Source organism: Pteropus medius, unplaced genomic scaffold, assembly GCF_902729225.1.
Source record: "Pteropus medius unplaced genomic scaffold, Ma_sr-lr_union100, whole genome shotgun sequence".
NCBI lineage: Eukaryota > Metazoa > Chordata > Mammalia > Chiroptera > Pteropodidae > Pteropus > Pteropus medius.
The window spans coordinates 5,246,663-5,264,122 of record NW_024355205.1 but is presented as its reverse complement, the minus strand read 5'-3'; the positions used below and the strand labels follow the sequence as shown (position 1 = coordinate 5,264,122).

General features: G+C 41.3%; 1 long non-coding RNA gene and 1 pseudogene across 2 annotated transcripts in view; one reads left to right on the top strand and one right to left on the bottom strand.

Moving 5' to 3' along the window:
- The window catches only part of LOC120598575 (uncharacterized), a 198,262-nt gene that overhangs the window by 111,344 nt on the left and 69,458 nt on the right, over positions 1-17,460 (top strand). The window lies entirely within an intron of this gene.
- Positions 14,876-14,994, bottom strand: LOC120599193 (uncharacterized; annotated as a pseudogene).

The following is a 17,460-nucleotide window of genomic DNA, read 5'->3' as shown; positions in this document are numbered from 1 at the left end:
TAGCAGTGGGATGTCTTCCTCTTTTGTCCCTCTTACCCACCCCTACTCCCACTTAAGATGATCCTGCCAACTTTTCTGCTGTCCCCTCTCTGTGGTGGCAGTGACGGGGAATGAATGGGAAAGAGCCGTCATGGCTATGGTCCCCCCCACCCTAAGACTCTGCACTCCACCCAGATGTCTAGTGACGCTCTTGGACTAAAGGGGCCAGTGATCCCCGGGAGCTCTGTGTCTCTTTGATTCTACTGCAGTGTGTCTGATTATGAGAATTTTGGAACATACATCTTTCTGGGCCTCATTGCAGATTTACTGAATTTAAATTTCTCAGGTGAGTGCCAGAAATGTCCTTGACTCATTCAGATATGTGGTTGTGGGCAATAACTATCTTCATGAACTTGTGCTTTGCTCTTTCACATAAGGCAAGACCATTGTCACTTGACATACATCAGTGTCTTACCTCTACAGTTTGACAGAGGTGAGGGGAGTGAGAAGGAAGCTTTCAAGAACCTAGGAGTGTGCCCTTTTCATTGTTACCAAGCAGAAAAGCATCTTTTGCAAACTGTCTGCCAGAGACAGGGAGGTGAGGGAAGGCGGGGAACTCTGTTCAACTTGGCAAGAGGTGGGCCTAGTTGAAGCAATAGGGAGATAGATGGGCAGATGCCTCCTGAAGCCATGAAAAAGAAACAAAGGGATGGGGAGTAAGTATGGGATGGGGAGCTATCCAGGAGCTTTCCAGGGAGAAGGTCCTCACCCCTTAAATGTTCTGGTCTACTCCGCTGGACGCAGGTCATCCAGATGTCCCTGTGCACAAGGCCTGGGAGGCAGCAGAGCATAGGAAGGGAGTTTGTATTTGTCATCTTCACTTGTGCTGTGTCCCTGCCTCCAGCACAGAGCCTGGCCGCGCTCAATCAGTACTTGTTGATTATTAAAAGCTAGCATTTATTTCAGTATTTACAGTGATTTAAGGACTGTGCTAACCATTTATTTGTATTATCTCATTTGATCTGCAGAAGATGGTAGATACTATTATTATCCCCATTTTAGGGATGAAGCTGAGGCAGACTGAGTAATTTGCCCAAGGTTTCACTACAAATATGAGAAAGGTTGGGATTAGGACTCAAGCCACAGTGCACTTCCCCACTTGGTGGTCCTGCTCTCACTCTGTGATGGCCTGTGTGGCTGACCAGTTTTATTCCAAGAGTCAGTCCCTAAGCTGAGGAATATCATGAAATCGCATAGGCCTTTGTGAGTATTCTTAGAGCCTGACCATAATGTATGATACTTTCCTACAGATAAATGTCCTCATCATTCCAACATGGGGCTTAGGAAAATCCTCCTGGAGCCTAGCCAAGTGAATGAAAGCTAAAGCACAATTTGGGGTTCTCAATATTCCTCTTGGATGCTATGTTCTTGGATGACATTCCCAAGAAATAAAGCCTAAAGGACTCTTTGACTAGATACTGTGCCAGTTCTTAGAACATCTGCCCTTCATCCCTTTCCTGAGATAGTTTTAAGGGCAACTCAGAGGTCAGATTAATTCTGGTTAAGACCTGGGTGTGGTGGGTCAAAGGTCAAAGGGAGACACTTCTCTGCCAGCTTCGGCATCTATGCTGTTTCTTGGATGACCTAGCCAACTCTGAGGCTCAGTTTCCTTCAGTTGTCTTCTTAGACCCTTCTAATGGGGACCCAAATCCTCACAGAGGCAGTGGAACCATCCACACAATTGCCTTGGAGAACTTTTGACAGGGACTTGGGACACAGACAGAACTCTCCATGATTCTTGTGGACATGAGAAAAGTTCATGGGTAAATGCCAGAGTGAGAAGATTGTCTACTTTGCTCCTTTTCACTCCAAGTTAAACACATCCATCTTCTTCAGTCTCCTCTGGGCCAGTGGGAGGGAGACATCCTGGAGAAAAATCTAGCGAAGTGTTGCTATTAAGCAAGCTGACTTGATGGACACATTATGAGGGAGGGATGGCTCAGCCTTCAGAAATGTTTTACAGCAGGATGTGAGAGGGAGTGAATCTAAAAGCGTGTATGGTGTATGTGTGTGGGGGAGTAGTGATTCAGGAAGGCGCTGAACCATTTCACAGTCGGAAGGGGCAGCCTTTTGCTTCCTAAGCAATGTAGGTAGAGGCAACAGTGACTTCTTGGCAACACAGTTTCTCTCAGATATTCAGCTAAAACCCTTTCTTCATCTAGTTAACCAGTGAATGTTCACTGGTCCCAGGATCATACACTAGCCTAAAAATGTTGGAAGCCATTGGTTTATGTTGCAGACAAATAGAATCTTCGAATGAGAAATGTGTGCGTGTGTGTGCGCGCATGAGTGCGCGTGGTGATGGTGGTGTTTCGTGCATGGTGCATGTGTGTCCTGTGGTATGGAGAGTGTGTGTGTGTGGTGTGGGATGTGTAGTGTGTTTTGCAGTGTGGTGTGTGTGGCATGTATGTAGCATGGTGTAGGGTAAGGGTGGTGATGATGGTGATGTGTGTGTGCAGTGTGTGGTTATGTGTGTGTAGCGTGTGTGGTGTGGTATGTTTGTGATGTAGGTATACATGACGGTGTGTGTGTGGTGTGATGGTAGGTATTGTGAGCACCCTGGAGGACAGACTCTTACTTCCACTTAGTTAAGTGAAACAGGACATTATGGGTGAACACCAAGCATCTCTCAATATGCTCCTCCCGGTACATATTGTCCACTGCAGATGCAGTCAAGCAGACATCCTAAGGTGGAGAGAGAGAATGCTAGATGACACAGGTCCTAGAGTTTTATTTGTGAGAAAATGATGAGCGTGTTCATCTTTGTTTCTCTGAGAACATGACTGGTCTTCTGTACAGACAGGGACACGCAGTGTTACATGGGGACCTGAGTGAGGTGAACATTCTTAGGGGCTGGCAGCACATCCGCACTTGCTCTCCTCAGTTTCACCTCAGTTAGCCTATGACATTGCCATGAAGCCACCCCATCGCCTCCTACTGGAATAGATGGCACTGGGCAGAGCTGACTCTTATTGTCCCACTGGGATAAAAAGGTCAACATTGACCTGCCCGAAGCACGGTGGGGTCTCAGAAAGAGCAAACACTAGAAAGCTGTAACCAATCCTGCCCCCTGTTGGTCATTCCCAGCCCTCTTCTACCCAATCCACAGTCAAGACTCAACAACCTCATATCTCCCCAAGGATTCTCTGTGGTTTTATGTTAGGCTCTGGGGTCCCCGATTTACCTCTCACTTACCAACATTTTTCAGAATTTTCTTTGAGTTTACTTTAACATATTGTTAGAACAGAAAAAGATTTTTGCTTTCTATTATTTGTTTTGTAACTGGCCACATTATCAAGTTACCGGATTTGTTCTAATTATTTGTCAAGATTTAGAGAGCCATTATTTGACTCTCTCACCTTTTGTGATTTGGTATTACAGGAAACTCTGATAATCTAATTTATTTCCACTTTGAATGTAATTCATTTTATACACCAACATGCGTAGATTTTTATAGTCTTTATTAATTTTTAAAATTTTGTTTTTTAAATTTATTTTTTAGTTGCAGTTGACATATAATATATATTTTCATGCATACAACACAAAGATTAGATGTTTATGTACTTTATGAAGTGATCACCCCAATAAGTCTACTACCCACCTGAAACCATCTTTAAAGTCAAAGTTTAATTTGAGTGTTTACAAAGTCACCAGAGTATGCCTATGTGTAGACCTCTTTTTTCCCAAATAATTTGTATCCTTCTTATAAAAAATATCAAGTCTTTCTGCAGGGACATCATTGCTGTTCTCTCCTGGGGGGAAAAAAAAGAAATGTCTTCCTGCATTGACCTTTATATCTCATATAGATTGGCTCATTGTGAAATTTTCTTTATCCTTTCCTTGTAAATAGTGAACGAATTTCTCATATCTCTCGTTTATTAGTGTCTAGCTTGCTGTATACTCTATTGTTTCCATTGCATCTTGAATTTGCTAATTTTTTAAATTCTGAAAGTAATCCTTAATAATCTGAGATTATGTCTTCTCAGACCTCTGATTGCCCATGGGTCTCATATTTTTTTGTAAGTGCTTTCTCTGTTTCTTGGGGGGTCAGGGCTGTATTTGCTCTGAATCTTAAGAATAGTGCTTTGTTTTCAACGACTTTCTTATGTGTCCAGTGATACTCCTTTCTTCTTCCTTCCCTTCCTTCCGTCCTTCCTTCTTAGCCACAGAGGGAAGTCTATGCATGTCTAATACTAGATGTTGAGATAGATTTTTATCTCAGGATTTTTTTAGATACTCGTCCGAATATTTCAGTCCCGCACTAAAGAGGAAGATTGAAAGTTTACATTTTCTCTAGTCCAATTTAATTAAACCAAGGTCCTTGCTATTTGTGAAACACGGGGGAAGGATCAGAGGCAGCCATGGCCAGGTGCGTCACGCTCTGGGAAGCTGCACACATGTGTTGTGGGACACTGAAGTTAACTGCTCCTATTTGTAACTGAGGTAAATAGCCTCCTGAATAGATGACTGAATCAATGCCTGTTTATGTGGTCCTGCAGTCCCCATCAGGTGACATTGTGGCAAGATCCCCAACATGAGCTGGCTCATGTGCAGGATTGGGGTTTTCCCAGACCTATTTGCCCCTCAGTTTAACCCTACTCTTAGCCCCTGTCCCATTGACCTTGAAGGTATATATTTGGCTTTTTCAGTGATCACAGTCACTTTCTCCTAGTTGTGTTTTTCTTTCACATACTTGACAGATTGTATTTTCAAAATGGCCACATGCGATCCTCTTCCAGAACTTTGCAACCCTTCCTATCACAAAAAAACAAGCAGTCTCTTTCTCTTGAAAATAATCTGGCCTTTATAAATAGAATGAGATGGAAACAACACTGCACGACTTCTGATGTTAAGGGATGGGGTTGGCAGAGGGTGATCTGGAATTTTGTGGGGAGGGAGATGGTATTAAGAGGTCTGTTTTAGATGTGTAAAGTTTGAGATGCCTGGGATATACGTGTCAATATCAACGAAGTAGTCAGCTATATGAGTCTAGACTTTAGGGGAGAGTTTCAAGCCAGAAAACATAAATTTTGGGGTCATTGTTATAAGATGGCATCAGAAGTCATGAGATTAGACGGGAACACCTAAGGAAATAAATAAGGATGGAGAAGATGTTCTGAACTGAACCCTAAGAAACCCTATTCTTTAAAAGGTGGGTGGAGAAGAAAGATTCAGGAACATAGCTTCGTAAGGAGTGGACACTGAGGTAAGAGGGAAAACAGGAATGTGGTGTCCTAGAAGCCAAGAAAAGGTACAGGAGGCAGTGGCTATATAGAAGAGATACTATTGAGAGTTTAAGGATAGGGTAGTAAAGTCTTCATTGCACTTGGCAAAATGGAGGTTGTCTCTGACATTGACAGGAGACACGTCGGTGAGAGAATGAGAGGTGAGGAAGTGAAGGGCATGTGTGGAAGTAATTCCTTTGAGTTTCTCTATGAAGGGAAGCAGAGGAATGGAGTTGTAGCCAGATGGAGATGCGAGATCAAAAAGGATTAAAAATTTGGGGAGATAATGAACATATTTGTATGCTGATGTGATGTATCTAATAGAGAGAGATTGCTGATAAATGAGATAGGAAGAAATATGGAGAGTATGAACTCTCCAGAGGCTTCTGAGTGTAAGTTCTAAAGCACAGGTGAACTCTGATGTGAGAAGAGACAGAGTTTTGCTTAATTCTGCTACAGATGCTGCACAGATCACCTATTTATATCAATATGTTCCCACATGTCTAATATGTTCATAGGAAAAATTGCCAGGCTCAAGACCATGGACATTCTTTAAGGCTCTTGACACGTTTGTAATGCTACATCCAGAAAAGTTACATCAATTAACATGTCTCATTACTATCTTTCTTTCCTTCGAATATCTTGAAATATGTTTTAGTTATCATAATTTTTCTTTTACGAATGTTGTTTCTGTCTTTGTACACTTTTAAAATTGGAACATTGATGATTATTAAAATATGTGTGTGTAGGTTTTTGTATGTTAATTGTTTCCTTTGCTATATTTGTGACGTCTATTTCCCAGTTTGCTGTTTGCCTTTTAACTTCTTTGCATGATGCTTTTCTATGCATTTTTCCTTTGTGATTCCTTTGGTTGATTTTATCTTTAGAAAGTATTTTTTTTCCTCCAAGAAGCAGTACTTTATAGAATGATTTTGAAAGCACGAGAATGTTGTGATCTAGATTGTCCCGTACCTCAGTACTATCTATGGAACATATGGCTCAAAATAGAGCAGGTCACCTAACCCCATTGCATTCCCAGCCCCAGGAAATGAAACGTTCCCAGAGAAGATGCATTATATTTCATGTATACTAAACAGCAAACAACACAACTCAAATAGTCTACATCTAAACGGTTGGCCTTGAAAATCTTCACAAATGAAATTTTTGCAACATCAGAAGCTAAGCCAAGTAAAAACCAACCCACATCATAAAGCCCAAAATGCTGTATCAATTTACCAATTTTCTGGATAAACTTGCTTTTTAGTTGTTTATTTGATGAAATATTCTTCTGTTTCACCCAGAGAAACTTTTGTTCTGTGATCAGAACTAACTAATTACCTAATTAGCTAACTCCCTCCCTCCCTTCCTGTATCATCAGTGTGCAGCATAGGAAATTACGATGCACCTTACAGCTATTATCACAGGAAAAGAAAGTGTCGCTAGTACTTTTTATGTACCTAGTAATGTAGGTAGAGAAATAAACATGAATTAGGCATGGGCACTCACTTTTCTCCATGGCGTGGGTGGTTCAGCCAATCTAAAAGAAGAATCATAGCTTGGTACCCAGAAGAATATCAGGTCCCCCATGGTGTGGGTAACAGTAAAATCCAGTTGGTGAAGGATTTCTTCTGAAGTCTCTACCACCTGCTATTTCCTCCCCATTCTTACTTCCTTGACACTTCCTTCTCTTTTCCACCTTATACCATCCCTAGACCTGAGCAAAATGGGTCTTGTCCCGGACCCGTGCTTCAGGGGATCTGCTCTTGTTTTCCTTCCCCCCTGACCATGGGCTGAAGAACTCACAGGCTAAAGGTTCATGCCCACCTGGAGCCTGCTCCTCTTCAAGACCTGCTCCAAGTAATCAAGCAGAATTCCCTGCCTCGAAGGTCCTGAGCCTTTATGGGCATCTTCCCTAAGGTCCTCCTCTTAGGTCTGAGAGGTAGCCATGGGTGTGGATGTAGCCTTTACTCCCAGGAGGTGCATCTGTGCAAATAAACAAAACCCCTGGTGATGTGGACACCGAGCCAGAATGGGAAGAGAAAGGGAGCCGGTCCTGACCAAGGCCAAGGCAGGTGACCACTCTCCTTGCATAATGCATTCTGTAATTCCGAGGAATCTAAGAATACTAAATTTACCAACTCTGGACTTCTAGTTTTCTATGAAGATGTATTTGTCAAGGTAAAAAGATATTACATCTTTTACTCTGTTCACTTGATATCCAGTCGATTTATAACTTCTAAGTATTTACACATACAATATATGAATCTTCATTTGTCCTTTTTGTCCCTGGCCTTGCAAATGTTGGAGTGAGTTTGTCTATGTCCACTTCTCCACCTATTTTCTCTTTTTCTGCTGGTCTTTCCTTTTCAGCCAGTCTTCTTTTCTCCTCCGAGCCATATCATTGGGATTTGCTGGGTCCTGGTATTGACCTTCAGGACTGGTGGCGTTGCTGTTTATCTTTCTGCTTCCCTGCCTGTCCTATATCATTCCTCCAGCTTGCCGGTTTAAGAACCCTGTGTATAATGATGGCTCTTTCTGAAGGATAAACAGAAAGCTTTATATGGCATAGAAAACATTAATTAATAATGAGCAAGTGAAAATAGACACTAATCACCACTCACATAGGCTCAGGTGTGTCCCTCTTGTCTATTTGCTCTGCCTGATCCCCGTTGCCTACCTCCACATGCCCCTCCTTATATTATTATGAGGGAGTGGTAGGTGGGAAATGGGACAGAAATAGCTGTTTAGCTGCACTTTGGTTTTCATAGGACTCTAGAATGGTTTCCTTTATTCCACTGCCAAGGGGTTCTAGATGCCAGTGGTTCTCAAACTGTAACATGTATCAGAATCACCTTCGGGGCTTTCTAAAACACTTACTGGGCCCAATCCTCAGAGTTTCTGAATCAGTAGCTGGAAATGGGTGGAGCCCGAGAATTTGCACTTCTAACAATTTCTCAGGTAATGCTGATGGTTCTAGGCCAGGTCATATTCTAAGAACCACAACTAGAGCTCAGGTTTGACTCTCTGTTGCTAATGTGAAATCACTTTCAACTTGTGATCCACGAGCAGATTCTGACTGAATTCAGAACATTGTACAAAGACGGGAAAAGTGATTTGGGACTACAGCTCCTAATCCCACACGCGCCCTGCCCCCTGGACAGGCAGGCAGCTTAGTTAGCAATGGCAGGGGAGCCTCCCACAGAGGCAACTTGAGCCTCAGCTTGGCAGAATATAAAGCAGCCTTGGCCATATCCTTTCCTGCAAATTTCTCTTTAATTGCAAAAATTTGGGTGGCCTTCACACAAGTTGTTTGTACAGCAAAGGAGAAGAGATAAGTTTGGTAACCTTGGAAGACCCAATCTCTTTGTTCCCAGCCTCATGAGAAGCAATGCCGAGAGGAACAAACACTGTGTGTGGGAAACCAGAGAGGGGCTCTGGAGGGTGGACTGGAGAGGACAAAGAGGGGGGCGGATTTCCTGAGAGCAAATGTCTCCCAATCTGCCTAAAACCACGTCCTGCTGTGTGAGAGATCATTAGCTGGAATTCCGTAAATGACAATAGTCTAAATCTCCTTAGCTAGACTCCGGGCCATGATTCATCTTACCAGGTTATAATCACGTAGAAAAACAATTTTAGCTCCAACCGCTGGATTATAGCAGCCAGCCCCCCAAAAAATAGCTCTTAAAGTGAACCTCTTGGGGATTTGCTTCTTATAGGGACAAGGAATTCTCTTCTCTGTCAACAGCTAACCACATGGGCTTCAGGGCACTGACTCAAGCAGTGTAATCTCAATCACCAGCCGAGGTGCCTAGGATCTAGTCGTTACTTGCCCATTTTCTCTTGTGTAAATCCACAGGCCAATCATTGGCTATATTTTCCAACCCCACCTTTTCCGAGTGGCTTCTGTTGTGGGTTGCTCTGAGTCTGTTCTGGATCTGTCATACTGTGAGAGCCTCCTCTGCAATGAGGCAGTTTCAGTTTCATAATAACAATAATAGCAATAATAGGTGCTGCTTAGTGAGCATAAACTTTACAGCAGGACCCGTGCCAAGCATTCTTTAGCCATGATCTAATATAATCCCCACAATAATCCGAGGAAATGGGGTTTATCATCCCCAATCTACAGATGAGGAAACCAAGGCTCAGGAGTTAAATAACTTTCCCAAGATCACGCAACCAACAAGTTGTAAAGCTCTGATGGAAACCCAAGCTTGTGCCAATGCTGCTGCCTTTATATTTTGTACTTAATAAATGTTTATTAATTTAAGGCAATCAATATATCTACATACGTATGAAAAAGAATTTCAGAGACAAGTTCTAACCTCCTGAATTATTTAGAAATAGGAAACTCACTTAACCAAGCACTCTATTTCCCAACCAAGTCAGTTAACTGAATTGTTAGGATATAATCAATACTCAACCATTACCCAGTTACTTGCACTATAAGAGGTAGCATTAGTGGACATGGAAACTATAAATAATCAGTACAGCTGTGTTTATGATAAGACTTTGTTGCCTAGTACATGAAAATTTGTTAATATGACAGGCTATTGCAGGTGGAATCAAAACATCTCTTTTTCTAGGAGTATCTGTGGCTCACATTTTTCCTGCAGCCTATTCCCATAGACATACCAGGTTGTGTGACAAGCTTCATTCCTTCCCAAAGCAAAGTCTGTGCTCTTAATATCATCCTACTGGCTTTACACTGGGAGTGTGCATGTATAATGTGCATCAGCAGACTAATGTGTGAGTGATTAGATGAGATGATCTATATGTGAGAAATAGCATCAGCCAAAAAGGGTGTAGGAATGAGCAGGCTGGGTTAGACCCTTGTTCACACATGCGAGTATTATGAGTGGCAAGTTGCCTTTAATGTCAAGTTCACAAGGTCAGGATCAGTTTCTAGAATATCCTAAACCCACTGCAGAGTTTCATTCTGTACAGTTTCTAAAACCTCCTCAAATATGTGGTTTTAATCTATAATAGTGTTGCAAGGTAATAATTCCACAACTTTAACTTTATCCTTCCTTTGTTAAAATTCACTTTGGCTAAGTTTTTCAACTTTATTGAGATGCTCTGGAAGAAATATGTTTTTAAAAGTACTCCTGGTTTTAGATTCAGAATACCTAGGTTTGAAACTCAGCTCTGTCACTCATTAGCTGAGAAGGACTTTCAGCCTGGTGGTACACTGAGCTTACATGGGAAATCCCCCACCCCAGTCTAAAGCATCTCTAAAAATGCTTTAAAAATTAAATAATTTAAAATATCTGCTTGAACCCAAAAGAAAGAGAAGCTCCAAGGACCAGAGATAAAGAGAAAGCCATATGGGGAAAGAGAGCTGAGGCTACATGGTCTGTGGTGACATACAGAGCAGATGTACGGCTTAGAGGATAAGGTTTTACAACTGACGTGGGAATGACAGTTGTCTTACTTCATGAGTCAGAGGGAGCCAGGACTGGCTTCTCAGGACAAAGCTGAGAACCAAAAAGATTCTCATGGAGGGAGACGAGGAAGTCTCCTCCCCATTCCAAGAATGGCACAGACTTGGGCTCCTTGCCCTGGATCATGGGTGGAAACAGAGTTAACTGAGAGTCGAACCCCAATTCTAGGCCACGTGACAGGGCCACGTGGCCTAAATGCTTGTGTGATATGTAGTATGGGAATCTTGTATGGGAACCCAGAGACCAACCTCAAAACCTGTCCTGGACTGGCGAACCCTGTGGGTTCCAGGCAGAGACAACCATAGCGACACTTCTCAATAACCTTGTGATTAGCTCACTGACCAGTGGGAGAAGACACCCTTGCAGTCCTCTCCCCCAGCCTCGTGAGTGCACAGGTGCTTTAGGGGAAGACTGCAGGGGGATGTGCAGCATCTGCTCGTGTTAATTTCCACCCCCTTCACTGCCCTTTCTCCACACTCTCTCCCACCATGCCCACGTAATAGCCACAGTCCACTAGTTAGCCCCCTGTTTCCTGATAGCAACCCATTTCCTATTCTCTTTCTTCGAAGTGTTAACAGCTATATTCAGATATTCAATCCTTAGTTCCCAGAATAAATATGGCCACAGAAACACGTATCTTGGGATAACCAAGTCCCGCTTCCTCTGGTGGCAGTCATTGGAGGCACTGTGCTCCGAATATTTCTGTGAAGGCTCTGTGATCCAAACAATGTCTATTCCACAATCTCACTAGTTTGCCCCCAATTTTTCCTTTGTTTCTGCCCTTTAGTATGATGTTCTCCTTATTTATGTTCTACATGGAAGTAATAGTGCCCTTCTCCATAAGTCTCATACCTCGTTATCTGTCCTTTTCTGATAGCATTTGAAACTTTCTTGTTATATGGTTCTCTTTATGCACCTGTCTCATCTCTGTTCTTAATAATAAGCTCCTTGATTCTGAGTCCAAGGAAAAGGAAAGCCACCGAACCATACTCTCTCTACCTTCAAATTTTCATATTCTATAGAGGTATAAAAACCACATTACAAAAACAACGGCTTTTTTCCTTTCCACTATGAAATCACTCCATTCCTTCTCTTTTGGTCTCTAGGTCCCTTTTGAAACATGGAGAGCTATTTATTCATGATTCTGTTTCCCGTTCAGGGAAGTCTTTCTTATTAATTACCTCAATAGTTAATGTAAATACTGTAGAAATTTGTTATATGTTAAAGCAGATGAAATTGTGTGTGTGTGTGTGTGTGTGTGTGTGTGTGTGTGTGTGTGTGTGTGTGTGTGTGTGTGTTGGGGTTACTTTATGTCAATCTCTCTCTTACAATAAAAGAATGGGGCTGGGCCACGGGAACTCCTTTAATTCTTGCTCCAAATGTTACTGACACAACCAAAGACCTACCTAATGCAGATGAGAAAAGACAACCTGTGTTTCAAAGCCAGTCATGGTGCCCCACCTTCTTGTTTAGGACAGGACTGAACTTTGATCTTCTCTTTAGTGTTACTCACTGTTTATTTCTCACGAGTTTCTGTGTCTGCCCCTTTCCCAGTTCTCATCGATGACCAACACAACTTCCACCAGTTAGGTACTCCCTAAGGTCGAAAGTGATTGATGCCTCTGAAAGACCAGGGCAGGGAGATGATTAGTTCAGGATAAACTGCCAGAGTAGCTAGAGGATGTTTTAGCCAGGGAGTTTTTTGGTCTCTGGGAATGGAAATCCTTTCAAGGAAGCTCAAGTGAATAGGGAGTTTATTACAGAATGAAAAAAAATATCCTATAGAAACACACTTGAAGGAGAGATGGCAGGGCCTCTTAGGAACTGGAAAATCACCGGAAGATTGTATCTCTTTTCCTTGTCTCTACATCTCATTTCATCTTTCTTTATCTATAGCCCCTCTTCCTGATTCACTCATCTACTTGCAGGTGGTTACCATGGCCACTTGCCAATAGCTGCCCCATTCTCTGAGTCTATATGACCTTCCATTTCCCCTCCCCAGAGCTAATTGAGGACACTCACTTCCTAAAGCGTATTTCTTGAGGTTTAACAACTGCTCTCTTAGTTTTTCAGGACTCGGTAACTAGAAAATGAAATTGGAAAGTTTCGATCATCCCAAATATAAAAAAGAAAGAGCTGCAGTGTTTGTGTTTTCCTAAGTCTAAGGACTGTAGCCCCTTCTAGAGCAGCAATTCTATCTTGCCCTGTGATGTCCTCCCAAAGAACCCATATCACTGCATGCACCATATTGACTGATGGGTTAAGTGACTGAACGAAGGCTGTGAGGTGATAATTATAGTACTAGAAAAAGTAGGAACAACAGCAACTACAACCATTTCGGTGGCTACTTATCAGAAGTCCTTAGCATTTTATATCCATTACATTACTTAATCATCACTATAAAACTGTGACTATGGCATTATTTTATTACATGGAGAAAAACTTAGATGATTGTTCTTTCATACTAGCAAGACAGTGTCTATACAATGCACAACTGTTAGCCAGATCAAGGTAAGTTGGGAGTCTTGCATAGGCAAAGCATTTTGCTGAACTAGTTTTTATTTATGTTAAAGTGTCTTTGCTTAAATGATCTAGTGGTTATTTCTCACTATCGCTATTTATAAATTAGCATCTTTTTATCTCTGCACAAAGTTTAGAGGCTTCAATACAAGGCTCATGTTTGTCCATGTACCCTACCAGTGGATTCAAAACGATACATAACATGTAGTCCATTAAACCGCAGGCATGATCAGCGTCCCATAAAGGCAAAAAAGAAAAAAAGGACTCTGTGGCTAGTTATACATACAAATCAATGTGTGAGTTCCAGGAAGTTACATAAAAACAATAACAGCAAGACCATTTTATTCCCTACACAGTGTAACACAAATAGATATTCAAGACCAGCATTCCAAAGTGTCCCAGTCATTCTTAACTGAGTTTAAATAATAAAGGAAAAGAAATTTCTCACTACCAATAAAAATATTATTTATAGTTCCCTGCTCATAAAAGCTGCATTATTGATCACTGTGTTCTAGTAAGTATTTTACATTTCATTACTATTTACAGCGGAATTAACAATGTTCTTCTGAGACTTCGGTTAGAAACACATCCATTAATCATCGCACTCACCTATTTTTAAATTTTCAAAGTCTGTTGTCCACATCAGATCTCTCCTAAGTGTCTAAATCAATGTGAGGTACTGGATAAAAAAAAAAGTAAGTTGGAAACTTGAGAGTTTTGAAGAGCGTTAAAGAATTTTAAAACACTTGAGTGTTTTAAAGTCATTTGTTAGTGTCACCTGAGACTTCTAGTGGAACCATAATCCTTTGACTTTTACTATCTAAAAAACATTTGAAATGGGACTAATACTTGTTTTCAAAATAATAAATTTGATCTTTTCCTTCCCTCTTAACACAAGTATTGTGGTAAGCTCAAAGTGTAGGAGGTGTCTCTTTCCCTCTCTTCATCAGAGTAGAAAGGCCAGGTCATGCTACAGAGAGCACAAATTTTGGTCAGATAGAGCTGATTTTTAAATCCTGAGTTTATCACTTACTAGTTTATGACCTTGGTCAAAACATTTAACCTCTTTTCAATTTTGTCATCTATAAAATAGAGATAACAATTATCTCCCAGGGAAGTGATGAGAATGAAATAAAATAATCTAATCAAAATGCCTGGCATAACATTCTCTCAGGAAATAGTTTTTCTCCCCCACTATATTATGTAAGATGTTATAGTCAACAGTTTTTATGGTTTGAAGAAAAAAAATTCCTCCTGTTTCATGGAGATTTTTCAAGAATATATTAAAGATTACTGCTTTCTTAGTTCAGACATAATGAATAGAGTTGTTTCTTCTTTGTTCCCATATTCCTCTGTTTACCCTTTTGTTCATTTATTCACCAGACTTATGTTGATTGCTCATTAAATTTTGGGAATATTTCAGAAACTAATACATGGAGCTAGGTGGGGTAGAGGTATCTCTTGATGCTGTAACAACATCAGGAAATTTAGCTTTTTTATTAAATAAATATGAATGTAAATATAAATTTTATTTATTTATTTACTTATTTATTTACTTATTTACTTATTTATGCGAGGCAACCCTTGGTTGACCTCACAGATTGCAAGGACCTTGTCAGCTTACAATCCCTTGTTTTTTATTATTTTTTATGCCTATAGCACCTGGTCTTCCTAGGTGGTCTCCCATCCAAGTACTAACCAGGCCCAACCCTGCTTAGCTTCTGAGATCAGACGGGATCGGACTTGTTCAGGGTAGCATGGCCATAGACTATAAATATAAATTTTAAATGTCTAGCTGTCACTGGCTCAAATCTGGGTAGGTGACTCAGATTTGGGAGGGGGAGATTCATTAGTTTAAATCCCTCACTTTCAAGAATGAGTCTTGTTACCTTTGATCAATTACTAGTGTCCTTTGACTTCCTTTTCGGTGGGATTTTTTTGGTGCTGAGGATCAAATTTCAGAAAGTGGTTGGAGCAAAGAGTCAGGGAAAAAGATTCTTTTATTTTCACTGTAGTAGCTGCCAAAGTTAATTATAAGGACAGTAATTTAGTAGAGTCCCCAAGTCATCATTAGAATAAATATGCTCCCTCCAAGTATAGGTCCATGTCATTTTATTTATTAATTAATACTTTTGAATGCTGTTGAGCCATTCTAAAGATGACACTACTGAAATTGATCAAGACCTGTCTGGGGAGAGTAGCTGAAATGGCCAGTGGGAAACAAAAGAAGTCACCAGTGTGCACAGGTAAAACTTGTCCTTAGCCGCACGTCTATAGCTACTGTTCACAAGTGTTGGAAATGGTCTAACAGTTGAAGCAAACCCTTGAAACTAGAAGGGAATAGAAGAATTTTATTTGTTATTCTCTGCTGTCCTACCGAACTGGGTCATTGGCTGTCATGGTTTCCCGGTCAGAGAAGGACCAGCAGTGCCTTTGCTCAAGCCTTTAAGAATGTTCTGCACTCTGTTGCATTCTGAAGAAACAGCTTCGAAGCACCTCGGTTTAAAAGAATAGGTCAGTTCTCCATAACTGCAAACACTTTTACGACTGTTCAAGTCACAGGGCCTATTTTGGTGATTGAGATGTGCGACAAAACAACCCTCTGTGGGAACTAGTTGGTTGTCCCTCTTGACTTTCACAGTCATTAATAGCACACTAAGCAATTTGGAATGTCCTACCAGTGATTCGGCTAAGTTTCATTGTTTTCTTGACGTGGCTCTTCATTTTCAGCCTCTTTATATTTTCATTATTTAAAAGCCTTCTTCCTGAAAATTTAGATACTTCAGTTCAATATGGGCAACCTAGAAAGATTTTTTTTTTTTTAATTTGGGCAAGATCCATCTGACCATTTGTCAGTAATTCTTGCTTATCTGAAAGTGAGCATGTTTCTAGACTTTGGGACACACACACGATCCACTGGAGTTGGAGGCTGGCCACTTCAAAAGCAGACATAGATTTTCTTAGAAATGACAGGACACCTGGGAAAGTGTCCACAACCTTCAAAATTTGATATCTGTCTTTGGTTCCTGACTGTTAGGGTCTATCAGACTATCAAATGGGACAAACTGGCTGAGGGTGAGTGTTGGCTAGATATACAAGTCAGAGGGGGAAAAGCAGGACTCAAGTCTTAAGGACTAGAGGGTTAGGAGCCAGGTCCGCAGCCCAGCACTGCCATTAGTTATCAGAGTGAACTGGAACACCTCGCCTCCCAGGTTTAGTGTCACTTGTACAAGGGATGTAGTCTAGATGGGGGTTTGGTCAACAATAGTCTGTGGGTCAAATTAGCCCACCACCTGTTATTATAAGTCAAGTCATACTGGCACCCAGCCCTGGCCACTTATGTAGGTATTGGCTATGAGTGCTTTCCCATTACAAAGGCAGAGTCGAGCAGCTGCAACAGAGCCCTTATGGCCCCCAAAGCCCAAAATATTTACTATCTGATCCTTTACTGGGAAAGTTTGTCCAACTTTGGTCTGAAGGATTTCTATTATTCATGCTCTAAACTCTGTAATTCCTCTATATCTTGAACTAATCTTCTTCTCTAAGCACAGAAGCAACGCATGTTTCTGTATCTCATAAGTTGGGTCACTACTTATTTTCACTTTTAAGGCTAAAGTACATGCACTTGGCAGTAAATGGGACTTGAAGGCTAACGATCAGATTCTCAAGGGAAAGAAAAACAAGATGGAAGGTGACGGGAAAGATGAGGACTTGAAGGAGTTTGGAGAGATGAGGAGCGCTTGCCATGCCCTAGGTGGTATTACGGTTGTGTGATGGGGACCGACCCACTCAGCAATGTCAATGGAATGAGGCTGGACCAGCTGGTTGGTGGAGGGGTTTTCCCCTTTCGGAGATGCTACTGTGATTCATATATGTGGGTTGACTGCAAAGAAATTCTGAGTAGGGGTGGGGGAAGAAGAGAAAGAGAGAGAGGGAGGAAAGGGATGAGCAAGTTAAGACACCAAGATGAAGTAAGTATTTACCATGACCAGTGCTTTGTGCAAGGCACTATGGGGGATGCAAAGCAGATATGTAATCTCCACACCGAGAAAAGATGGATAGGATTAATTTTAAAGAAAAATATATAAGAAAATGCTTAAACTATCCAAGTCCCACATATTATACCTAAATCCTAGTGAAGCCTGGAAACGCTAATGATTAAAATTTCTGCTGAAAATAGGCACATTTCTCTATATTTCTCATCCTGGTAAACAAGGTCCTTCATGATCTATTTC